Source organism: Thalassophryne amazonica, chromosome 14, assembly GCF_902500255.1.
Source record: "Thalassophryne amazonica chromosome 14, fThaAma1.1, whole genome shotgun sequence".
In the NCBI taxonomy this organism is placed as follows: Eukaryota; Metazoa; Chordata; class Actinopteri; order Batrachoidiformes; family Batrachoididae; genus Thalassophryne; species Thalassophryne amazonica.
Genome location: NC_047116.1, coordinates 57,772,915 through 57,799,339, shown reverse-complemented (window position 1 = coordinate 57,799,339; position 26,425 = coordinate 57,772,915). Strand labels below are relative to the sequence as shown.

The 26,425-nt window shown below is 41.5% G+C and overlaps 1 protein-coding gene across 1 annotated transcript in view; it reads left to right on the top strand.

Annotated features, from left to right (window-relative positions):
- The first annotated feature begins 284 nt into the window (after positions 1-284).
- Positions 285-26,425, top strand: part of LOC117524370 (ras-related protein M-Ras) — a 46,743-nt gene continuing 20,602 nt past the window's right edge. Inside the window, exon 1 of the mRNA XM_034186131.1 lies at positions 285-460. The gene's annotated coding sequence lies outside the window, so the exon portion shown is untranslated. The remainder of the gene's footprint in view (positions 461-26,425) is intronic.

The window sequence follows — 26,425 nt, the reverse complement described above, 5'->3', positions numbered from 1 at the left end:
CTGTCCCTTTAAAAAAAAGGGGGGGGGGGGGGAATAAATAAAAATACCTTTGTCGTCCATAGAGGAATAGTCCACTTAACTACACGGGGTGGGGGGATTCTTTAATTTTTTTGCCATGATTTGAAGATTTTAAATTAGAAGTACCATTCTATGAGAAAATAAGCACATCATCATTAATTTTCTTCTACCTCTGATCACATATTCCACTAAAACAACCACATTTATTGATGCAATTTGGGAAGAAAAACGGCGCTCACCCCTTTGGGGACGTTCTATTAATAGCATCTGCTGTTGCAATACAAAGCTGCTCGCCGTATTGTTCGGCGGACGTGGAAAAGCAGAAACAGACAATCCCGTCTGTGGCGAAAGGGCGGCGGTGGCTTAAAGGAAAGAGATAAAGGGAGAGATGGTGTCGACGTGACGGCTTCATTCCGTGTTCACGGCCGCAAGGCTCGTTTCGGTAAGTCAGCTTTGCCGCCGGGAGGGAAGGCGTCGTGAATGCGGGGGTTTGTTACGACCGTCAGCACGGGAACCCCCCCCCCCAAAAAAACCCAACAACAAAAAACTATTTACCCCGTTGCACATCCGGGAACTCTGCCCGTGGGGTCTTAGCAATGTGCTTAGCAACGCCGACTGGTGTGTAAACAATCCATAGCGGACAATGTAAATTGATGCGTTTTTTTTTTTTTCATTTTCACCGCTTTTTATCCCAGAAGCCTTTGCGTGCTGGGGAGGGAGCCTTGATAATGGCTCAACTTAATGCTAACTTTAACATTGAAAATGCCATAGACATGCTAATGCGTTAGCATCGGTCCCGTTTTTAAGTTATAAAGTACATCTATCAACTGTTTCAGAAGACCATAACAGGTCGGTTTAACATGAAAAAGGTAAATATTACTCACAGACATATGCTCTTTAGGTGTTCAGCAGGGAAAAATTAAGATAAAGTGAAATAAAACAAAGAACCAATGAAGCAGCAGATTGAAGATCCAAAGTTCAAAGCAAAGCCTTGCTGCAGAAACGGTTGATGATACAGACCCACTGCAGGGTCTGTAATCAATGTAGAGAAATGATAATTTTCCTGACAACCACCCCCAAAAATAACAGGCACTTTGAAGGACTGATAAGGGGATCGTTAAGCCTAAAACTGAGTGGCTATACACCCAACCATTGGTTCAATAAAGTAAATACATGAGCATATAGAGGGTTTTCACGTGACGTATCGGCCACGTCATTTTGTGTCCTGCGGCCATTCTGGATTATGACGCGGTGGCCACTGTGATACGCTATGTGCATTTGGCGAACAATTGCAGAAGCTTCAACGTCTGTGTAAAGAAGCCTCACGTTACCGTGGTGCTGAGAGATCCGCTGCTACCAGAAATCCACTGCTCCCAGAATTTTATTTTATTTTATTCGGCAATAAAAGTATATAAGAATACATAAAAATACTGCTGAGGATAACACAAGAACGCTTCCAATACGGATGCTTATTTACATTGTGGTCCTTGAGCACCGAGCTGCTGATCCGCAAGCTGCCCTTCTAGTGCCCGGTGAGAGAAATCTCTCAGGACTTCAAGACGACCTCCGCTTTCAGAGCTCCGCCGTGATGCTCTGCAGGAGGCCGGCGAGGCTGACCTGTTCGGCTGCTTCCTAGTTCACAATATCGCAGTGTGACACTGTCGGACAGTTCGTTACATCACCACTAAATTCACTGTCTGGTATAAGATACGGATCCACTGAACCAACTGCTACACATCTATCACGATAATTAGCTTTATCTCGAGGGTTTAAAGCATTGTAATAACTGTACATTCTCTCCATTTTTCTATCATGCGCCAGCTCCTTGTAATCCAGAATGGAGACGGCACCTGTCCTGCAGCAAATTGGTCACGTGATTGAAAACCCTCTATACGCCCAACCACAACCAACCAATGAGTGCGCTTGTAAGTTCACTTATGGTTTCAATGTGGGGGGGGTGAGGGTGGATATTTTCATGCCGGCTGTGGGAGGGTTCGCAGTCCATGGAGGGGCTGTGATCTAAAGCAGTTCTGTTTGGCTCATCGCTGTGTCAAACTAACATCATCTTACAGGCAACAAGCAGCATTTTGTTCATAAAAAACATTTTGTCGTTGTTAACAGGCTTCCATTCAAAATGCTTGTGAAGTTTGTCTGCTTTCATCCATTGAGATTTTTTTTTTCACAGTAATTAAAGACGGTGCCATTAAATGTGTCAAACATACGCCACTTTTCACGCCGCAATAAAAAAGTGGTGTAAAAAAACATAGTTTAGATGCACAAAACGTGTCAAATACACGATCACAGTTGGGCAAATAAGGTAAGACATTATATTTATCTGCCCAACAGTTGGGCATGTAATGTTCAGTGTATGACTTACCTGCCCAATGGTTGGGCGAATAGCCTTTTGCCTAAGCAAACATGCTATTGATGTCGATGGATCAAATCATTTTTTAAGGATACCCGAAAAGAACTGGTTCCCGACATGCAACCCTAACAGCAACACTTTTTTTTTTTTTATGAAACTCACATTAAAGACTTACGATTATCTTAGTTAAACACCTAAATACATGTTTTGGTTGAACTCCCTCCATAACGACGCAGCATATCTGCGGCTTCCATGAATGCTTCTTTCACAATCTCACTATCCTTGAAAGATTTCTTTCCTTTTGCCAGAGCACGGCTGACATGATAAGAAGCTATGGTTGCAGCTTTACTTGTGGTATTTGGCCGGTTAAAAACAGCTTGTGCTGCAAGCTGGCTTTTCAACTCCTGCACTTTTCGGGCGCGAAGATTTAGCCGGGAAGCTAGTATCATAGCTCTTGTGGATCGTCTTAAAATGCTGCTCTAAATTCCCTTCCTTAGTAATGCCACATTTGCATTGCAGATAAGGCAGATGGATTTGCCATTCGAATAAATGAAAAAATAATCTTCCTCCTACTCTGGATGAAAATGATAAGTTTTGGATTTTTTCACCAGCGCCATTGTACTCTCGCTTCGCTCTTCACTGTAGCTCCTCATGACCTCTTGACGCTCCGCATGTGCAGATGGATAGAATCGCGTGAGATTTTTTTGTCCACCCCCAAGCGATCGACTGGAAGCCAACACGTGATCGATCGACCGGTTGGGCATGCCAGTATCATGCGTTAGTTTGGGGGAAATAATCAGCAGTTGGCCGCTCCTTCCAGCAGGGGCTCTCTCCCTCCTGGCGTAGACCAGCAATTCAGTGTATACGTGACGTAATTTATATAAAATACAAAAATACCCGGTGTGTCTGTGAGGTGGGAATAAATATCAGGATATTCATTGAGCATTTGGCCATTGTGTGGGATCATTTTTCCGTCGTCCAGCTTTAGTACAGACGAGATGCCGGTCCTGCTGCTGCTAATTTGGTTTTTATGTCATTCCCGGGAGATATTAGCCAAACCCTCTAAATAGTTTAAGGCCACACTAACGTCCCAACAACAGAAATCTAATGAAATTCAAACAAATAATTACTTAAATCTGGAATTGAAGAGCAAATACCACTCCCATATACACAGTGTATCTCTATGGTAAAAATGCAGCGGAGTTTCACACCAGCGCAGAAGTAAACTGGCATTGATGTGGCCGCGATCAAATCAATTTTTAAAGTCATGTAGCACTCTATGCACGAACAACTTGTAGCTGGCTAACTGTCATCATAATAATCCTCCAAACGATGGCGTTAAATGTTCTGTTAACGTTGGTGCTTTTTGCTCTAAATGTGAGAGGAAGATGAAACGACAGAGAATCTGTTATTCAGGGGCATTACTTTCTTCTTCTTTTTAAAACTATCACAAACACAGACCTCGTCTCTTCATGCCATTTTCTTTCTCTAACACAGATTTTCTTTTTCTACAGCACATTCATCTCAGGGCTGTTTCTCATATGCATACTTGGCCAGTGGTCAGGGAGAACAGAGAGATTCTTCATGCATTAAATCATAGGATGAGATCATTCAGAAGTACTGCACAAACATCTAGAGACCAATTGTTCTCTCACAAGTTTCTGGAAATGTCAAACGTTGAAGATGATGCCACTTACAAGTACAACGATGGTGAGTTATTATCGATTAAAGGATCAATCATCCAACCTTACGATATGGCTACACCGGTACGTGCGCTTTGATTTCTGGTCTAATATTTTGCCATATCAGACCATTACCATGACAATCGGTCCGGATCGCATGTCAGATTTGTGACTTTATTTCCAATTTTTATGGCGTGAAATAAAATGAAACAAAAAGCAAACAAAGAAAATGGAGGAATTAACAGCAAACCAGCTTGAAGTGGACATGCAAAATGAAGACCAACAAGATGAAAACACAGCTCCCAACAGTCAAGAACAGAGTGAAAACTTTGTTACTAACCAGAAAGCTAAAAACACGATTAGAAAAACCAAGTCGTGACATGAGCATACTCCATAAATACCTAAACCGCATTGGCAAAAACACAGAATGAAAGCTTACCAGCAGGTTTTTTAATGGAAAAGCGAATGGGTTTGACTACAAGCCCAACACCGTCAGCAGCTTTCATATGTGGCGATACGTGAAGGTTGCGTGTTTTTATATATATATATATATATATATATATATATATATATATATATATATATATATATATATATATATATATATATATATATATATATATATATATATATATATATATACACGAGGTCTGTTAGAAAAGTATTGGACTTTTTTATTTTTTTCAAAAACCATATGGATTTGAATCATGTGTGATTTCATCAGCCAAGCTTGAACCTTCTTGCGCATGCATGAGTTTTTTCACGCCTGTCTGTTGCGTCATTCGCCTGTGAGCAGGCTTTGAGTGAGCACTTGTCCACCCTTCTCGTCGTTAAGGAAATGGCGGAATGATTTGGAGCTTTGCTGCATCAATTTTTTTTCCTGAAACTGTGAGAGACCTCACAGACGCGCGGAATTCCTCCGCACGTCTGTCTCAATGTGCCGAAAAAAGTGCTGATGTCCATGTCTTCTGCAATTCCTATGCTCGTCAGACGACATACCGGATCAAGACAGCGTCCAGTTTAGAAATGAACAGTACATTCCACTGTTACAGGAGTTTTTGTCATGGAAAGAGGAGCGGAGGAATCCTGCGCGTCACGGCGGAGCTGCATGGCGCAAAGCAACGCCGTGATGAAGCCTCACAGGACATGTTGGGGCATGTCCAGCTCATGCTCAATTTCTCGGATATTCACACGACTGAAAGCAACCGGAAGCCGTCTGAAAGCCACCTGAAAGCTGTCCTGAGAGACCAACACGGAGGTGGTTTTGTGCCATGAGCGGCACGGTGGCGCATTCATCTGCTTCTTTTTCCATGAAAAAAACTCCTGTAACAGTAGAATGTGCCGAAAAAGTGCTGATGTCCATGCCTTCTGCCTTTTTGTGAAAGTCAGACGACGTCCTGGATCAACAAAGCCTTCATGTTGGAAATGATCTGGTTGTTTCAGCGGGGTTTGAGCCTGTCGATTGGCGCTCGGAGCGCGCCGCGCTCTCAGACGCTGTGGGCGGTCTTTAAACCGGCTGGAGCACTCCTTAATCTGTGTAATCCCCATAAAATCGTCCCTGAAAGCCATATTAATTTTCCAAATGGTGTCCACCTGGAGGTCTCTCACAGTTTCAAGAAAAAATTTGATGCAGCAAAGCTCCAAATCATTCCGCTATTTCCTTAACGACGAGAGGGGTGGACCAGTGATCACTCAAAGCCTGCTCACAGGCGAATGACACAACCGACAGGCGTGAAAAAACTCACGCATGCGCACGAAGGTTCAAGCTTGGCTGATGGTATCACACGTGATTCAAATCCATATGGTTTTTGAAAAAAATAGAAAGGTCCAATACTTTTCTAACAGACCGTGTATATATATATATATATATATATATATATATATATATATATATATATATATGTGTGTGTGTGTGTATGTATATACATATATTAATAGCCATATAATAAACAAATTACTAACCTCGCTATTGATGGGTATTGATAAGATTTTATCGATATCGATGTCTTTGATTTATAAATCTTTATCGATCTGATTCCTTATCAATTCCCTTATCAATACCTCCTGTGAATTTTCTGTGTACTAAAAGTAGGCTTTACAGGTTTTGTATGTCAGCAACATTTTATTGAGTCTCAAGTAAATAAATATGAAATTGGTCACTGGATCCTTGATCTCTGGACATAAATAAAATCTGTACATGGTGGATCCTAGATCTCTGGACATGAATAGAAATAAACAGAATCTGTAGTTTTTGTCATAACTTCAGATATTAATGACACAAATTTAATTCCATAGTCTCTGAGCTGAGCTCAGCTGGCTGCGCTGCATGTCAGGATGTAATTCATAAAACATGGACAATGCCTCATTTTGGGAGAAAAAAATGCTTTGATTTGTTGTCTGTATTACAGTGTTTGGAAAGAGGTGTCATTTGATTTAAAATGGCAATTCACTTTGACCAGACTTCATCTTTCTGACTTGAGTCCCAGTTAGTGACTTTAATCCGCACAAAAGTGACTCATGGTTGACATATTTTAATGGCTTTGAGAGGTGTTAAGAAGCGGACTTGCCGCTTCTGAAAAGCAGCGAAGCAGAGAACCAACGAAGCAGAGTGTTGGAGCACTACTTTGTTGTTTCAAGCTTCAAGCAGAGCCGCTGCAGAAGTGGTTGATTGCAGACCCACTGCAGGGTCTGCACTCAACATAAAGAAATGATAATTTTCTTGCTAAACACCCCCAAAAACAACGGCCGCTCTGAAGGACCGATAAGGGAATCGTTAAGCAAAAAGGCTATTGATGTCAGTGGATCAAATAATTTCCGAATGATTCTTGAAAAGAACCAGTTATTGCTACCTAACCGTACTTGCTACGCTCTGTCCGTACTGTACCTCAGCCTGATATTTTTCTGTACAGACCTTGCACTCAGTTAATAATCCTGTAATATCATTTAATATAATGTTAAGAAAATGGTAAGATGCCATTAGAGTTTGGCTGTATGTATGAATAGTTCCCATTGTAATTGTACAGACAGGTGATATGAGGGACAGACTAATGTAGACTCTTACTTAATTCTATTATTTTGTGTTTGTGACATTTCAGTATGTCAGGAGAGGGGGGAAAAAAAGATGTTTGTCGTGCTGGTGCAAGGTGAACTGTGTGCTGTGTATGAAATCCATTCTCTCAGTGCACATCTCGCTGCCTTCCCATCTTTGTTGAGAGGTACACTTGCACACCGTTGTGATAGACTGTTGTGCTGTCCAGGGTGTACCCCTCCTCACTCCCTATGACTGCTGGGATAGGCTCCAGCTCCCCCGTGACTCTTAATTGGGGTAAGTGATAGGGAAATGGATGGTACACTTACATAGTTCCACACTGCTAACTCTTGAAAAAATGGCAACGCCTTAGCGCTGAAGTGCCAGGAGGAATTTGAATTATTTTGGAAAAAGGAGTTCATTTGTGTTATGGTAGAGGATGTGGGGGAAATGGTGATTCAATTTTGTGAAGATTGTCAGTTTTGAGAGCAAGGTGGATATAATGTGCTGTATGCTTTGGACTGTAAAGTGCATTCTTTTGTGATATTGTTTTAACTTCTTTGGCTGGTCCCGTGATTTATAAATGAAAAAAATACTACATTATCATTTATGGCCACAACATGGCACCATCTACACTCATGACAAGCTGCTTCTGTATACTGATCTGAAAGTGGTACTGTGATTCACAATCCAGAGCAGACGTTAGTGTGAATGCACCATTAAGATGGGTGCCAACTGGTATTAGAATGAAGATCTGAATGAGAAGGATATGTTGGGTTTTACAGAATGAGTAAAATTAATAAATCACACTCTTGAATAAAGAGAGGGAATTACAGTGAAGAAAATAAGTATTTGAACACCCTGCGATTTTGCAAGTTCTCCCACTTAGAAATCATGGAGGGGTCTGAAATTTTCATCTTAGGTGCATGTCCACTGTGAGAGACATAATCTAAAAAAAAAAAAATCCAGAAATCACAATGTATGATTTTTAAAAAATAATTTATTTGTATGTTACTGCTGCAAATAAGTCTGAGATCTGACGGTATAAGGCTGACACAGAGCAGACCAGCTGCACCTTGTTTCCCATGTAACAATAAGAAATATACTCAAAACCTGGATTAATCTTTTTAGTCACATAGCACTACTATTATTCTGAACACTACTGTACCAGTAAAGTACACTGCTTACATTTAGGAACATAAAGGAGCAGGTATGTTTTTATACTGTTGGCAGTATTATCAGGCGTATGTCAAACATTTGCCACAAGTGTGTAAATGCTAGAGCGGGGTATACATCATGTTGATTAATGTTCAGCTTTGGTTTAATAAATGTTTTGTTGGCATACTGAGTTGTTTTATTATGTGGTAATTTTCACACTTGATTGATTTGGGTTAGTTTGTGGATTTTTATAATCACGAGAAAAACTGCCAAACCACTCAAGAATATACGTATCAAAACAAATAAATTTATACATAGTTATGTCCATTTAGTTGCAATTATACAACATAAAATTTGTTCCTCCTCCTTTAATGGATGTAATATATTTAAACTTGTATGAGATGTGAATTATATTCTGGCACCACATTTAAATTTTCAGTAAAATTAAGACCCCTATATCATGTCCTCTGAAACAGCACTGTAACAACCTAGTGGCAGTCAGCTCGCTATTGCATAAAATAAGAGATGTCACATTTTTAAGTAATATGTCTTTTTAAATAAAACTGAAAATCTTCTGGTTGTCAGGTTTAGTGTTGGCGTGGCTCAAACTGGGTGGACCCAAATGCAAACTCTCACAACTGATGGTGTAAGAAAAAAGGTTTAATGAGTAAACAGGCAGGGAGTCGGTACACGGGTGGTCCAGCAAAGGTAGCAGACATGAGGCTGAGGTGTGGTCCAAAAAACAGGCACAGGTCAAAATACACCGTGGCAGCATTCAGAGGCAAAGACAAACTCAAGGTCAAAAACAAGGCAAGGTCACAATACTGGCAGGCAAAAAACAGGACAAAATAGAGTTTGGAACAGAGACTGGAAAGTGACATGAAATCAACAATCTGGCAGGGAAGTGAGGGACTCTGAGGGCTTAAATAATGAGCTGGTTAATCAGGGCCTGATGTGGAACACATGTGAGGAAGGTTCTGGAAGGGGTGTGACTGAGAAACAAAGGCAGGTGCAAGAGGGTGCAGTGAAACAAAAAGCAAAGCAGACTAATGCAAGATAAATAAGTGACAGAAAAACCAATGGTGAAAAGCATGACATGCCCAAGACAAACAGTGATTAACATGAACAAAACAGAAAGGGGCAACACTAGGAAATAACATGACCAGCCTAAAAAGAGGATAACAAGAAAATGAATGACTACAACCAAAACTAGAACAGACCTGATACAGGCTAAGGCAGTGATTCTCAACCGGGGTGCCGCGGCACCCTAGGGTGCCGTGATCGATCGTCAGGGGTGCCATGGGTATTTTTCATATTCGCGATTATTTTTCATATTCGCGATTACCGTGAATTATTTATTTTATCCACAAAGCATAAAACGACAGAATCTGACGTCAAACGTGCTGCAGCCTCGCCCTCGTCTTAAGGCGGGACAATAACAAGGAGGCTGACGGCCGATTAAAACAGTGCCGTCTTCTTCAAAAGCCGTCTAAAATGCGGAGCTGTTGGTGTGTGTGTCTGTGCCTGTGTGTGCACGTGCGCAGAGTTAACAGGCTGCAGACTGCGAGGGAGGGGGTGGGTGAGGGAGATTCCTGAATGCAGGTTCAGTGCGCAGCGAGCGCGGAGCAGAGAGAGGATTTTAACCCGAGTGAACGTTAACAAAACGGAAACGTGAAGCTGCCTTTACTTCTCTCTGAACTTTCTCTAAAGGTGTGATTCTGCCGTTACCATCCTGTTCACACCATGTGCGCGTCGTATGCTGAATCTATGAGATCATGAGATGAAATAAATGGTCAAATATCTTTAAAAACATATTTAAAAAATGAGAATATATGAATGAACTGAACCACACAAAAAAAAAAACAATGCTCAGATGCACAGATCACAAAAAGCAGGTGAGAACTCTGAACTTTAACAGCTGTTATTTTCCAAAGGTATTTATTTGTTCAATCTTGAGCTTAATGCAGTGTTTAAGCACAAAACGTGACTGATAAGGAGAAACAATTTCAGAAATGCAGCAGAAACAACCACAATTCAGAAAAAGTTGGGACTGTATGTAAAATGAAGATAAAAATAAAAATGTTGCACCATTCACAGTTTCTCCACTCACAGAAGCGAAACGTTCTTCCAGAGTTGTGTAATTATACTACAATAGTAGAATATAAAGAAGGGGAAAAAAAGAAAAAAAAATAGACAATATATTCGTCAATCGCAATTATTTGTCTGACAATTAATCGTCTACAGAAATTCCTAATCGTGACAGCCCTACTTGAGATCAGAGCGCAAAATGCTTGAGGATTTTCGAAATGCGGTGTTTTCTGTATCGATTTTCTATTAATAATAATAATAATAATGATATTTGGGTTTTGCGCAAAACCAGAGGTAATAGCATTATAATATTTTGGTTGGTGGTGTGCCGCAGGATTTTGTAAATATAAAAAGGGTGCCGCGGCTCAAAAAAGGTTGAAAATCACTGGGCTAAGGTACAGTAGTGTTCAGAATAATAGTAGTGCTATGTGACTAAAAAGATTAATCCAGGTTTTGAGTATATTTCTTATTGTTACATGGGAAACAAGGTACCAGTAGATTCTCACAAATCCAACAAGACCAAGCATTCATGATATGCACACTCTTAAGGCTATGAAATTGGGCTATTAGTAAAAAAGTAGAAAAGGGGGTGTTCACAATAATAGTAGCATCTGCTGTTGATGCTACAAACGCAAAACTATTATGTTCAAACTGCTTTTTTAGCAATCCTGTGAATCACTAAACTAGTATTTAGTTGTATAACCACAGTTTTTAATGATTTCTTCACATCTGCGAGGCATTAATTTTGTTGGTTTGGAACCAAGATTTTGCTCATTTGCTAGTGTGCTTGGGGTCATTGTCTTGTTGAAACACCCATTTCAAGGGCATGTCCTCTTCAGCATAAGGCAGCATGACCTCTTCAAGTATTTTGACATATCCAAACTGATCCATGATATCTGGTATGTGGTATATAGGCCCAACACCATAGTAGGAGAAACATGCTCATATCATGATGCTTGCACCACCATGCTTCACTGTCTTCACTGTGAACTGTGGCTTGAATTCAGAGTTGGAGGGTCGTCTCACAAACTGTCTGCGGCCTTTGGACCCAAAAAGAACAATTTTACTCTCATCAGTCCACAGAATATTCCTCCATTTCTGTTTAGGCCAGTTGATGTGTTCTTTGGCAAATTGTAACCTCTTCTGCACATGTCTTTTATTTAACAGAGGGACTTTGCGGGGGATTCTTGCAAATAAATTAGCTTCACAGAGGCGTCTTCTGTCACAGCACTTACAGGTAACTCCAGACTGTCTTTGATCATCCTGGAGCTGATGAATGGGTGTGCCTTTGCCATTCTGGTTATTCTTCTATCCATTTTGATGGTTGTTTTCCATTTTCTTCCACGCGTCTCTGTTTTGTTTTGTCCATTTTGAAGCATTGGAGATCATTGTAGGTGAACAGCCTATAATTTTTTGCACCTGCGTATAAGTTTCCCCCTCTCCAATCAACTTTTTAATCAAACTGCGCTGTTCTTCTGAACAGTGTCTTGAACGTCCCATTTTCCTCAGGCTTTCAAAGAGAAAAGCATGTTCAACAGGTGCTGGCTTCATCCTTAAATAGGGGACACCTGATTTACACCTGTTTGTTCCACAAAACTGACAAACTCACTGACTGAATGCCACAGTACTATTATTGTGAACACCCCCTTTTCTACTATTTTTTTACTAATAGCCCAATTTCATACCTTTAAGAGTGTGCATATCATGAATGCTTGGTCTTATTGGATTTGTGAGAAGCTACTGAATCTACTGGTACCTTGTTTCCCATGTAACAATAAGAAATATACTCAAAACCTGGATTAATCTTTTTAGTCACATAGCACTTGTTGTGGGCTGGGGTGTTTGGCTGGCTTGGTTTTTGTTTTCTGTTTCTCCCACCAGGTGGTATGCATTCAGGACTGAGTGGCTGAGCATTAGGACCTCACCCTGAACACCTGAGGCTTGTTTTCACATGCAGGTCATCAGGACTCACAGCTGTGGTGTATTTTGTCTTGATCAGAGATTGCTGCATTTAAACCTTGAATGCACAGTGTGTGATTGCCAGAGACTCGACCTTGTGAGCAGACGTGTGAGATTGACGTCAGGAGAACAATCTCACCATCACGGACGCAGAGACTGCTCCAGGTTTGACGCCACAGTCTGTGAAGGAGGATTGGGTGAGGTCTCACGCTCTTCAGCACACTTCCTGAGGTAATTTGGTTTTTGGTGACTTTTATGAAGTAATGACAGTGGATTTGGTGTCCCTCACACCTTGTGTTAGTGAGCTGTCACGTTATGCTAATTGTCTAATCAGCTTCTGCTGCAGTGGAGATTTGAACTGAGTTGTTCTGTGCCTGCAGGGTGAGAAGCTGATGTATAGATGTAAGCCAGGAAGTGTTTGCTGATTGCGTGCACCTTTGAGTTGTGTCTCTCTGTGTGGAGTTGGACTCACCTCATGTTTTCTTTCTTCACAGACTCGGTTTGTTGCGGCCACCTGGGGGGTGTCGGCGGGGTCCCTGGGTCCGAACTGCTGTGGCTCCGGACCGTTTGCGCTGTCGAGAGCGCGCCGTGTTTCCACCTCACCAGACCGCGGACTTTTTAGTTGTTTAGCACCGCACCCACTGTTATGTTTATTAAATTCTGTTATCTTTTGAACCGTGCTCTGCTTATTTCGTGCTGGGTCCTTTCAAACGCTGGGTCGGTGCTCCGACCGCGTCCGAAACATAACAGCACTACTATTATTCTGAACACTACTGTATAAAAGTAAATGCAATAACCAATGATGGCAAAATAGACTACAGGCTAAACAGCAAATAAATGACAGAAAACAAAACCAGTGATGTTTAAAGAATACAGATGATGCAATGAAGGCCAACACAAAATAAATGGTAAACAGAGAATGCAATAAATAAATAAAGGAACATCACCACATTACAAGTACAAAGTGGGGGACAAATTGGTAGACAAGCAAATGGGTAACCGTGGTGTCTGGTGGGCAAATAGATAGATACACAATAAAACAACCTACCCATGAACAGAAAGAAAAACCAATGGTGCAGTGGGCCGAGGAAAAAATGGGTTCAGTAGGGAACAGCAAAAAGAAAGAAACCAACAAAATGAAAAGTTAAGAGGGTCATGAAAAATCAATAATTTAACAACATAACCACTAGGGGAGCAGAACTATGTGACAAGGGATAGGAAAAAAAAAACCCCAATGAAAACGGCTGAGGGAGCTGACAAGAAGGGACAAGCCACCAGATGAACAACAAAGGAGAAAAAACTGATCAATCAAAGCTTGCACACAGTGAAAATTTCCGTGAAACATATACAGGGCATAACCAAAAATTGAGGATTGTAAATGGAACGTGGGCGAGAACTTAACAAAACTAAAAAAGTGGGAGGTGGAGCAGTTTCAAACAAAAAAACATGAATGGTATACGGCCATGAGAAATAAAGGGAAACTGAAAAACAAAATAAAAGAAAATATTAACACCCTAGAGACATCATTCTGAGAAATCAATCAATCAATTTTTTTTATATATAGCGCCAAATCACAACAAACAGTTGCCCCAAGGCGCTTTATATTGTAAGGCAAGGCCATACAATAATTATGTAAAACCCCAACGGTCAAAACGACCCCGTGAGCAAGCACTTGGCTACAGTGGGAAGGAAAAACTCCCTTTTAACAGGAAGAAACCTCCAGCAGAACCAGGCTCAGGGAGGGGCAGTCTTCTGCTGGGACTGGTTGGGGCTGAGGGAGAGAACCAGGAAAAAGACATGCTGTGGAGGGGAGCAGAGATCGATCACTAATGATTAAATGCAGAGTGGTGCATACAGAGCAAAAAGAGAAAGAAACAGTGCATCATGGGAACCCCCAGCAGTCTACGTATATAGCAGCATAACTAAGGGATGGTTCAGGGTCACCTGATCCAGCCCTAACTATAAGCTTTAGCAAAAAGGAAAGTTTTAAGCCTAATCTTAAAAGTAGAGAGGGTGTCTGTCTCCCTGATCTGAATTGGGAGCTGGTTCCACAGGAGAGGAGCCTGAAAGCTGAAGGCTCTGCCTCCCATTCTACTCTTACAAACCCTAGGAACTACAAGTAAGCCTGCAGTCTGAGAGCGAAGCTCTCTGTTGGGGTGATATGGTACTATGAGGTCCCTAAGATGGGACCTGATTATTCAAAACCTTATAAGTAAGAAGAAGAATTTTAAATTCTATTCTAGAATTAACAGGAAGCCAATGAAGAGAGGCCAATATGGGTGAGATATGCTCTCTCCTTCTAGTCCCCGTTAGTACTCTAGCTGCAGCATTTTGAATTAACTGAAGGCTTTTTAGGGAACTTTTAGGACAACCTGATAATAATGAATTACAATAGTCCAGCCTAGAGGAAATAAATGCATGAATTAGTTTTTCAGCATCACTCTCAGACAAGACCTTTCTAATTTTAGAGATATTGTGTAAATGCAAAAAAGCAGTCCTACATATTTGTTTAATATGCGCTTTGAATGACATATCCTGATCAAAAATGACTCCAAGATTTCTCACAGGATTACTAGAGGTCAGGGTAATGCCATCCAGAGTAAGGATCTGGTTAGACACCATGTTTCTAAGATTTGTGGGCCAAGTACAATAACTTCAGTTTTATCTGAGTTTAAAAGCAGGAAATTAGAGGTCATCCATGTCTTTATGTCTGTAATACAATCCTGCAGTTTAGCTAATTGATGTGTGTCCTCTGGCTTCATGGATAGATAAAGCTGGCTATCATCTGCGTAACAATGAAAATTTAAGCAATACCGTCTAATAATACTGCCTAAGGGAAGCATGTATAAAGTGAATAAAATTGGTCCTAGCACAGAACCTTGTGGAACTCCATAATTAACTTTAGTCTGTGAAGAAGATTCCCCATTTACATGAACAAATTGTAATCTATTAGGCAAATATGATTCAAACCACCGCAGCGCAGTGCCTTTAATACCTATGGCATGCTCTAATCTCTGTAATAAAATTTTATGGTCAACAGTATCAAAAGCAGGACTGAGGTCTAACAGAACAAGCACAGAGATGAGTCCACTGTCCGAGGCCATAAGAAGATCATTTGCAACCTTCACTAATGCTGTTTCTGTACTATGATGAATTCTAAAACCTGACTGAAACTCGTCAAATAGACCATTCCTCTGCAGATGATCAGTTAGCTGTTTTACAACTACCCTTTCAAGAATTTTTGAGAGAAAAGGAAGGTTGGAGATTGGCCTATAATTAGCTAAGATAGCTGGGTCAAGTGATGGCTTTTTAAGTAATGGTTTAATTACTGCCACCTTAAAAGCCTGTGGTACATAGCCAACTAACAAAGCTAGATTGATCATATTTAAGATCGAAGCATTAATAATGGTAGGGCTTCCTTGAGCAGCCTGGTAGGAATGGGGTCTAATAAACATGTTGATGGTTTGGATGAAGTAACTAATGAAAATAACTCAGACAGGACAATCGGAGAGAAAGAGTCTAACCAAATACCGGCATCACTGAAAGCAGCCAAAGATAACGATATGTCTTTGGGATGGTTATGAGTAATTTTTTCTCTAATAGTTAAAATTTTGTTAGCAAAGAAAGTCATGAAGTCATTACTAGTTAAAGTTAATGGAATACTCAGCTCAATAGAGCTCTGACTCTTTGTCAACCTGGCTACAGTGCTGAAAGAAACCTGGGGTTCTTATTTTCTTCAATTAGTGATGAGTAGAAAGATGTCCTAGCTTTACGGAGGGCTTTTTTATAGAGCAACAGACTCTTTTTTCAGGCTAAGTGAAGATCTTCTAAATTAGTGAGACGCCATTTCCTCTCCAACTTACAGGTTATCTGCTTTAAGCTACGGGTTTGTGAGTTATACCACGGAGTCAGGCACTTCTGATTTAAAGCTCTCTTTTTCAGAGGAGCTACAGCATCCAAAGTTGTCTTCAATGAGGATGTAAAACTATTGACGAGATACTCTATCTCACTTACAGAGTTTAGGTAGCTACTCTGCACTGTGTTGGTATATGGCATTAGAGAACATAAAGAAGGAATCATATCCTTAAACCTAGTTACAGCGCTTTCTGAAAGACTTCTAGTGTAATGAAACTTATTCCCCACTGCTGGGTAGTCCATCAGAGTAAATGTAAATGTTATTAAGAAATGATCAGACAGAAGGGAGTTTTCAGGGAATACTGTTAAGTCTTCTATTTCTTTACCATAAGTCAGAACAAGATCTAAGATATGATTAAAGTGGTGGGTGGACTCATTTACATTTTGAGCAAAGCCAATAGAGTCTAATAATAGATTAAATGCAGTGTTGAGCCTGTCATTCTCAGCATCTGTGTGGATGTTAAAATCGCCCACTATAAGGAACTGACTAGAGAGGCAAAATTGCTTTCCTGGTGGACACAACAGGTGGAGAATTACTTGAAGAAACATTACAAAGCAAAAAAGCACACAAACTGTCCTACCAGCGGAGTTGTATGAGTCCTCCTTCTGGAATGGCACTGTCAAACTGGTGGAAAGTGGAGATACTGGTGATGCAGCCTTGGCTGGTTCTTCCATAGTTTTGCACAGTGCAGATGCTCCCACTGACACCTGTGATGACGCCAGAGGAGGTTGCGTTGCGAGCGATGTTGCACATGAAGCCGTGACATTTTCCATAAGTCCTTCTGGCAGCTCGGAAGATGTGGGCAGTGCTGGCAAATCAGGAGATGAATGTGTTCTGGAAGTTTCCAGTGGCGGGGATGCATTCAAGTGCTGAGGTGTGCAGTTTTTCACCGGTTCCGTGGACGAGAGCGGTGCCGAGGTTGATTCCTGGGGAGTGAGAACAGCTGAGAGTCGAGGAGATGTGAGCATCTTCACAGATCCTGCTGGTGGTTCAGTCGATGTGGGTCCTTCTGAAGAGCTGGCAGAATGCTCTGGCGAGAAGAGCCGCTCTGCGCCTTGTAGCACGCCGCGTGACTCATGACTGGCTACAGGTGGCGTGAGCTCCACTCCGGAGTGCTGTAGTGGCGTGACGTTCACCACAGGTTCTTCAGGAATCGTGGACAGCTCCACTTGGTTTCTGTTAAACTACATGACCCACAAACGCATTTAAAGCCTCAAACTCCCATGGTGCATTGCAGCACAATGTCCACTGTTTGCTGGTTAGAAATAATAGCTAATTGCTCAAAATGTGTTTGTCCTATCAACTTTACATTTTGACAGCGTTCATCCTTGACCCAAAATATATAAGCAAGCCAAACGGCAAATGTCAGCTCTCCTCAGTTTTGCCGTGATCGAAGCCGCATGCACGTACACACGCAGAGGCCACTTGACTATTATAATATAGATGTTTTTAGAACCTTAGATCTCAACAGTTTTTTTTTTTTTGAATAACTCATCCCTTTTATTTCCTTTTTAATTACGTATTTCTTTAATGTTAATTCACTGTCTTAGAATTTATAAATTGTTTAGGTTCTTGTTATCATATACACACTTATTTTATTTTATGTTCTATTTTAGCATTTGATTTTTACAACCCCAATTCCAGTGAAGTTGGGACATTGTGTAAAATGTAAATTTTATATATATATATATATATATATATATATATATATATAATATAATATTCATTGAATACACCACAAAGACAAGATATTTAATGTTCAAACTGATAAACTTTATTGTTTTTGTGCAAATATTTGCTCATTTTGAAATGATGCCTGCAACATGTTTCAAAAAAGCTGGGACAGTGGTATGTTTACCACTGTGTTAAATCACCTTTCCTTCTAACAACACTCAATAAGCATTTGGGAACTGAGGACACTAATTGTAGAAGCTTTGTAGGTGGAATTCTTTCCCATTCTTGCTTGATGTACACCTTCAGTTGTTCAACAGTCCGGGGTCTCCGTTGTTATATTTTGTGCTTATAATGCGCCACAACATTTTAATGGGCGATAAGTCTGGACTGCAGGCAGGCCAGTCTAGTACCCACACTCTTTTACTACGAAGCCATGCTGTTGTAACATCTCGGTTTTTAATGCAGTGCCGCCTGAGGGATCAATGTTCACGGGCATTAAATGTTGGTTTTCGGCCTTGCCGCTTATATGTAGAAAGTTCTCCAGATTCTCTGAATCTTCTGAGTATATTATGGACTGTAGATGATGGAATCCCTAAATTCCTTGCAGTTGAACGTTGAGAAACATTGTTCTTAAACTGTTGGACTATTTTTTCATGCAGTTGTTTACAAAGTGGTGATCCTTGCCCCATCTTTGCTTGTGAGCGGCTGAGACTTTTGGGGATGCTGCTTTTATACACAATCATGAGTGTCCTCAGTTCCCAAATGCTTATTGAGTGTTGTTAAAAGGAAAGGTGATGTAACAGTGGTAAACATACCACTGTCCCAGCTTTTTTGAAACATGTTGCAGGCATCCATTTCAAAATAAGCAAATATTTGCACAAAAACAAAAGGTTTATCAGTTTGAACATTAAATATCTTGTCTTTCTGGTGTGTTCAACTGAATATAGGTTGAAGAGGATTTACAAATCATTGTATTCTGTTTTTAATTTACATTTTACACAACGTCCCAACTTCATTGGAATTGGGGTTGTAAATGGACCACAATACAAATGATTGTTTTCACTTTCTTGTGTCATCCATGTATTTTTAATGAATTTAAAATTATATTATGTACTTACATTGAACTTACTAAATAGTAATCACACACTCCCGCTTTCAACCTGTTTTGCCCAACTGGCAACAATTATTGCCAAAGGGTATCACTGTCATTTTCTACTCACAATAAAACATCTCAAAGGTACTAATGCAACTTTTTCCACATATAAAAAAAAATGTGGGCATAAATGGGTTAATATATAGATAATTTACTGCCCCTGCTGGATTGGCATGTGAGCCCAGAATGTTAATATCAGTGTCCATTGCTCAGTGTTGTTAGCTAATATATGTAGCTTCTCTAAAACTATTAGTCCTATCAACATTTGGTTTTGGCACTGTTCACCCTTGACCCAAAATACACAAGATACCAAACAGCAAGTATTAGCTCTCCCCAGTTTGTGCATGATTAAAATTGCATGCATCACATACAAGTGTTTGTCTTTTCTGAATTCTGCTGTATGCAGGTGCTTTTAATTTGGCAAACAGAGACTGTGGCGGACGACATGAAAAGCAATACACATTTCACTCATGGTGCCAACATGACACTTAACTTACTCATAGTAAAAGCAGTATAACACTCAACAAAACTGACTAAACCAACTGAGCTACAGAAACACAATAAATCAGTAAAACTAAAACACTGTTAAACAAACATCCATCCATCCATTTTCTTCTGCTTTATCCGCAGTCTGGTCGCGGGGGCAGCAGCTCAAGCAAAGCCGTCCAGACCTCCCGATCCACACACACACCTCCCCCAGCTCCTCCCGGGGAACCCCAAGGCATTCCCAAGCCAGCCGAGAGATGTAGTCCCTCCAGTGTGTCCTGGGTCTTCCCCGGGGCCTCCTCCCAGTGGGACGTGCCCGGAACACCTCTCCAGCGAGGCGTCCAGGGGGCATCCAGAAAAGATGCCTGAGCCACCTCAACTGACTCCTTTCGACGTGGAGGAGCAGCGTCTCGACTCCGAGCTCCTCCCGAGTGACCGAGCTCCTCACCCTGTCTCTAAGGGAGCGCCTAGCCACCCTGCGGAGGAAACTCATCTCGGCCGCTTGTACTCGCGATCTCGTTCTTTCGGTCATGAGCCAAATCTCATGACCATAGGTGAGGATCGGAATGTAGATCGATCGGTAAATCGAGAGCTTTGCCCCCCTACTCAGCTCTCTCTTCACCACGACGCTCCGATACAGCGACCGCATCACTGCAGATGCTGCAGTGTGTGTGAGTATGTATGTATGAATGTGAGTAATCCTAGTCTAGATATTCTTTAATATATGATATACCTACTCATTGGTAAAACCTAGACATTAATGCAGGGGTCACCAACGTTTTCTCTGGGGGCCACATTGTTGGTCCTGACTTTGATGGGGAGCCGGGGTCGGGTCGGCCATATGGCCCAGACAAAATGATCACCAGCAGGTCTTATTGTGTACGAGAGAATATTAGCCTGGCACAGCCATCCCCACTATTATACCAACACTTGATTCCTGGCACGTATTTGTTTGTCTTTAATAGATGTTTAAAAAAAGTAGTAATAGTCTCCACACTTTGTTTTAATTTGAAATATCACAGATATTTCATTTATTTATTTTTCTAATTAAAATAACATCAAAGCTGTTAAGGTAATTGACACTGGCAAAGGTGATTGAAAAATTATAAATTAGGCCTGTTGATATTATTAATAATATTAATAATAGGGGCTCAATAGGTCAAATAAATAGGCCTATAAAATAAATACATAAAACAGTGAAATTATAATATGAGAAATAGATCAACTAGCCAACTCTTGCTCTTCAACTAGCCAACTCTTCCAATGCCTATCCATTTCAACATGTTCCGTTAACACTTTTTAGGTCAATGTGAAAATGAAGTGAGCAGTAGGCCATTTACAGGTCAAAACTAAAGCACAACAATACAGAGTAATGGGAATCAAAATCAGTAGTAGCCTATATGTAGGTGAGCTGGATTTGTACTTGATGAATTGTGCTGTCTTTTGGATGGGGCCATCAGCAGCAGGCTCCTGTCTTTACTTCAGGGTGCCTTTGGAGCCCTGCCATGGAGGAATGACAGATTGAACACAAGAAGCACCATATTCAGTAAATGACAAGACATGCTGCTGTCTGTTTTTCTCTGTAACATAATGTTTAGCAAATTAAAAGAACATTTATATTTCATATGCATTATTTTAAAATAAAATAATTAATTGTTAATTGTCAGTGTGCTTACCATATCAGTGTGAACTGTGTGCATGCTTCTGGTTGGTGAGAAGTTCAATGTCTGGTTGCAGTCTAGTGGTAGCCAGTCTTAAAGTAGACATGCATTGAAATAAATGCAGTCAGGTCTTTGGACCAAACAATGACTTATATTTACACATAAGATCCTTCTGAATGTAGTAAAGTAAATCTGCAAGCCCAGATCTGTCATTCAACGGATAAATTGTCATTTAAAAATGACAAATTTACAGCTAAAATTTAGCCCTCCGCAAAACTGTCATCACATCCGGGACGCTGCTGAGACATCAGGGAAAAGACCCTATCCCAGCATGCATTGCGCACGCCAACTAATTTGTAGATTTACGTCAGTTTGTATCTGCACCTTTTTCTTGTCTTATACGGAAGGATCTACTTTTTTTAAAACTTCATATTGTCTTGCGGCACGTTTGGTGAGTACACATTTCTTTTATTTGTGCTTGAAAATTATTTTGGGGCCTTTTTCATGCGCCCATTTGATTGAGTGGTGTCGCATTGAAAATCTACTGTCTTTCGCCTCCGGTGTTACCGTCGCGGGGTACGGAGGCAGGACCCGCAAAGAATCCAAGTCATTAAAAAGATATAAACCTCTCTCAACGGCCACGGAGCTCTGCGGCTCTGATTAGCGAGACGTGCAGCGCTGCGGAAAGTCTGTCCTTGCAGCTACAGGTGTCACCGGCCGCTCCGCATCAAAACAGCGAGCGTAGTCTCTGGACTTTTGCCAAGTTGGCTGCACCTCCATTGAGTAGACAGGGACGTGGTGCCGGCTGCACAGCAGACACGGGGGCGATGTGAGTGGCCCGCTTCAGCGTTTACTGAGCATGCAGACTCAGTAAGTGCAGCGGAGGCAGAGAGCAAGGCGTCGGGGAAGAACGTCGCCCGCTGTCGATGTCGCCGCTGATCTGAGCATGCAGAGCTGTATCTCACATTCATTGCAGCTTACTTTTGGATGCTGAAACCAGGACGTGTATAACAGTAACATTACTAACAGATAAAATTTATTTCAATGCGGGATCGGACTGAAGGTGGGAGCGCTCCGTCTTCTGCCGGACGTCACTGCAATGACCCGGATGTACAAACAGTTTTCGCTGAGGGCCAAATTTTAGCTGCAAATTTGTCATTTTTAAATGAAGATTTCTCCGCTGAATTACAAATTTGGGCTTGAAGATTTACTTTACTGCATTCATAAGGGTCTTACAAATACATATCAGCTATTTCTTTCTGAGATCTGATCACATTTATTTCAATGCAGGTCTACTTTAAGGTCTGATGCAAGTGTTCATCTGTGAGTCTGTTCCTTGTTGGGTTCTTGATTTTCTTAATGCGGGAAACGTTTTGCTCACAGATGTAGGTGCTACCAAAAACTGTTGACATCTGCATTGCATACCGTTTGATGTTTGGGTAGGTTTCCTCTGGGAGCGCAGCATAGAACTCAATGATACATTATGGCTTGAACGCATCTTTCAGGATATTGCAATTCTGCAGCTCGGCTAGGTCAAACTGAAGAGAGGGAAGGACATCATTAATTTTGGCAGCAAAAGGGTTCTGGAACATGCGTATTCCTTGCACTTTTTGACTGGGAACGGGACAGCTGGTTTTTCAGCGCAGTAGCTTTGGGTGGCAGGGAGATGCGTGAAGTCCAGCTTTTGGATATGTTGTGCAAGCAACACTAGTTTGACCTCAAACGATTTGATGTGAGAATACATGTCAGTTATCTTCCCTTTGCCTTGGACCTGCACGTTAAGGTGGTTCAACATTTCAGTCACGTCAGTTAAAAACGCGAGGTCCCATTTCCATTCTGGCTCGGTCAGCTCTTGTACCATTTCACCTTTAGATTGGAGGAAGGTGTTGATTTTGGGTAGCAGGTTGTAAAAATGGCGTAACATCCTGCCTCGACTTAGCCATCGGATTTCTGTATAATACAGTACATCCCCATAAGCAGACTCAAGCTCGGAGAGAAAGGCCTGGAACTGTCTGTATTTCAGCGCATTTTTCCGGATATAGTTAACAGTGCACAACCACCTTCATGACAGACACCCACCTCAGAACTTTGCAGCATAGCGCTTGCTGGTGAATCAGACAGTGGACTTGTAGTGGGGGGCTGACACCTCGTTCCTCGAATTCGCTATTCAAGCGCCCTACTAGCCCCCTTGTTTTGCCAATCATGCTAGGTGCACCATCCGTAGTGATGCTGGCCAAAGACCACTGTAGACCCAACTCTTCCATCGTTTTGCAAACTTGGACAAAAATATCCTCTCCTGTTGTAGTACCTTTGAGACTTTTTAGAGATGCCAGCTCCTCAGTGACTTCAAATCTTGCGCTAACCCCACGAATAAAAATGAGCAGCTGTGCTGTGTGTCCTGCACGTCATTGCTCTCATACATGGCCAACGCAAAAAACTCAAATTCTGACGCTTTCTCATTTAGCTGGTCATACATGTTGTCCCCCAAATCTTGAGTTCGCCTGATCATACTTGTTGCGGAGAGACACACCACGTTGAGCGCATCCTTCTTGTCGGGACACACTTCCTCAGCCACAGCAGCCATGCATACTTTAACGAAGTCTCCATCAGTAAACGGCTTTCCATGGGTAGCTAGTAGGTGAGCTACCTGGTTGATCTGGGTTTGGCGAAGGAATACATTTTGTTGTTCAGCCAGTCCCCCTTTCATCCTCCGAATCCTGTCTTCACTTGTTTGGCCTTGCAAGCTAGCATACTCTTTGTGGCGGGTTTCGTAGTGACGACGCAGATTATATTCTTTGAAAACCGACACACTTTCTTTACATATAAGACAAACTGCACGCTCTTTACACTGAATGAAAAAATAATCTGTGGTCCACTGTTCTTTGAAAACTCTGCACTCTCTATCAACTTTCGCTTACCGCTAGCCATTTTACCGTTCTCCTGAACAACACTGACAGTTCTCTCTATTTGCGTGCTGTCTGCTTGATCACGTGCATAGGGCTACAGTATGACATAAATTAGGAAAATATGAATAGTAGGGGTGTCGGAAAAAATTGATTCACGTCCGAATTGCGATTCTTATTTATTGCGATTCTGAATTGATCCAAAATGTCCAAGAATCGATTTTTAAAAAGCATTTTTTTTTTTTACATTTTCTTGCTTACTCGCTGTGTGTACTGTTTGTCAGGCAACGGCTTCCGTACTACAGCGTCCCCGCGAGGGGGGTCCTGCGTGCTTCAAACACTCGTGAGCTGCAGAGTTCAGTGGCTGCAGCTTAGCATGGTGGACGAAGAGCTAATTCAGCCAGCACCGTCTTTGCTGAAGGCAAATGTTTGGGCGCATTTTGGATTTTATTATTTGCTGCGTAAGGAGCTTGACATGACTTACGCAGTGTACAAAATCTGCAAAATGAAAGTCAGGTACTTCGGAAACACTTCAAATCCGCAAGCCCACATGCTACGCTAACACCTGGAGCTAAAAGAGCGGAGCAGCGGTATCTGCCGACTACTGACCAGCGCTTCGCTAAACTGCCAGCCAACAACGTACGAGCAAAGCAGATAAGTAAATTTACATCTAGACATAAACATTTTTAAGTAATATAACTTTCTCAGGGCTCTTTGAATCGAAAATCGATTCTGAATCGAATCGTCACCCCAAGAATCGGAATCGAATTGAATCATGAGTTGTACGATTCACATCTCTAATGAATAGCTAATTTTATGACTAAATATCAATTTTAATTGATAAAATAAACAAAATGCAAGATGCAGATGAGCTACTATTGGCCAAAAAATTTTTAAATTTTTTTGGGAGGGATTGCCTCATGGGGCCGGTTCAGGTGGTGGGGAGCAGGGGGGCTGGGGAGCCGGACGAGGGGGTGTGGCGGGCCGGAGTCAGCCTGCGGGCCGTAGTCTGGTGACCCCAGCGTTAATGTATTAACTACCGCTTGACCTGGGAAAACTAAAAATCTGGGGGAAAATGCTGCTATACTTAAAAATAATTCCAACTGTATGCTGGTGAATACAGCCTGAATTGATGAAATTGAGTTTCTTCTCTGTGGGTCTTTGGTAGAACAGTTTCTACACACAGCTAATTAAGAGCATGGCCTCATCCATATGTGTCACAATGTGGGAGCAAACCTCAGGCCTGTGCATGTGTGCAGTGTTCCACTGATTTCAGTCCTCGTGCATTTCCCAGTACTTGAGATTTTAAAAACAACCATGTGTACACATGGCCTTCTAAATCAGGTAAAAGTGCATATGCATATTTCTATTTGTGTGTTTGCAGACCTTTACTCTTAAGTTTTATACATGTGCCTTCAGTTCGTAGAATATTTGAGGGACCTGTTGATGCCTACACACAATATTCTCACAAAATGCAACCAGACCAGGGCACTATGACTTATGGGGTTTCATAGGCTCTTTGTGAATTTCTAACAAGCAGCTGGCCAAGGGGACAAATTATTTGTTTAATTTAAATCATCAGGATGTTAGTTTAGAAACTCTTTGCCCAGCGAGCCGACTGACTGCTGCAGCCTGGCTGATTCTGGCAAGGAAGGAAACTTCTTTCTTCCCTCCATTGTGCTGAGTAGGAAGGAACAGCCTGTAACCAGCTGCCAGCTGTTTCCTTGTAAATGGAGCAGGGGTTGTGTGATGAAGTTAAATGTTGGTAAAATTAATATATTTTAATCTTTATAAAACTGAAGGTTTCACAATACAATAGAACGTAGCAATTAAGTGTAAAATATTCCAATTAGGCCTATTGTAATAATATATCGACTTATTGTTTGATGTATAAAAATGTACAGGATAATTTTGCTGGCCTTGATATATCGCCTTTATATGCGTATTTGTTTCCATAAGTCACCAACATTGCAGCGAGTTGTGCTGCTCAAGTCCCTCTCCTCTCATGCTTTCTGCAGGAGGTGGAGTCAGCCTGTGCTGTGTGTGTGTGTGTGTGTGTGTGTGTGTGTGTGTGTGTGTGGTGTGTGTGTGTGTGTGTGTGTGTGTGTGGTGTGTGTGTGTGTGTGTGTGTGTGTGTGTGTGTGTGTGTGTGAGGCGATCAGAGGGAACAGCGAGCCAGTCAGTTGAAGTGTGATGACATTATTCCATCCAAAACCTCTGAAACCATGAATGGAATTGTTAATTTACTGTTTTCTCCAGTAATATGAACCTAAAAGTGAACAAATGTGCATTTGTGTTGAATCACTGTCCCCATATGGGATCAGAGCACTGCAT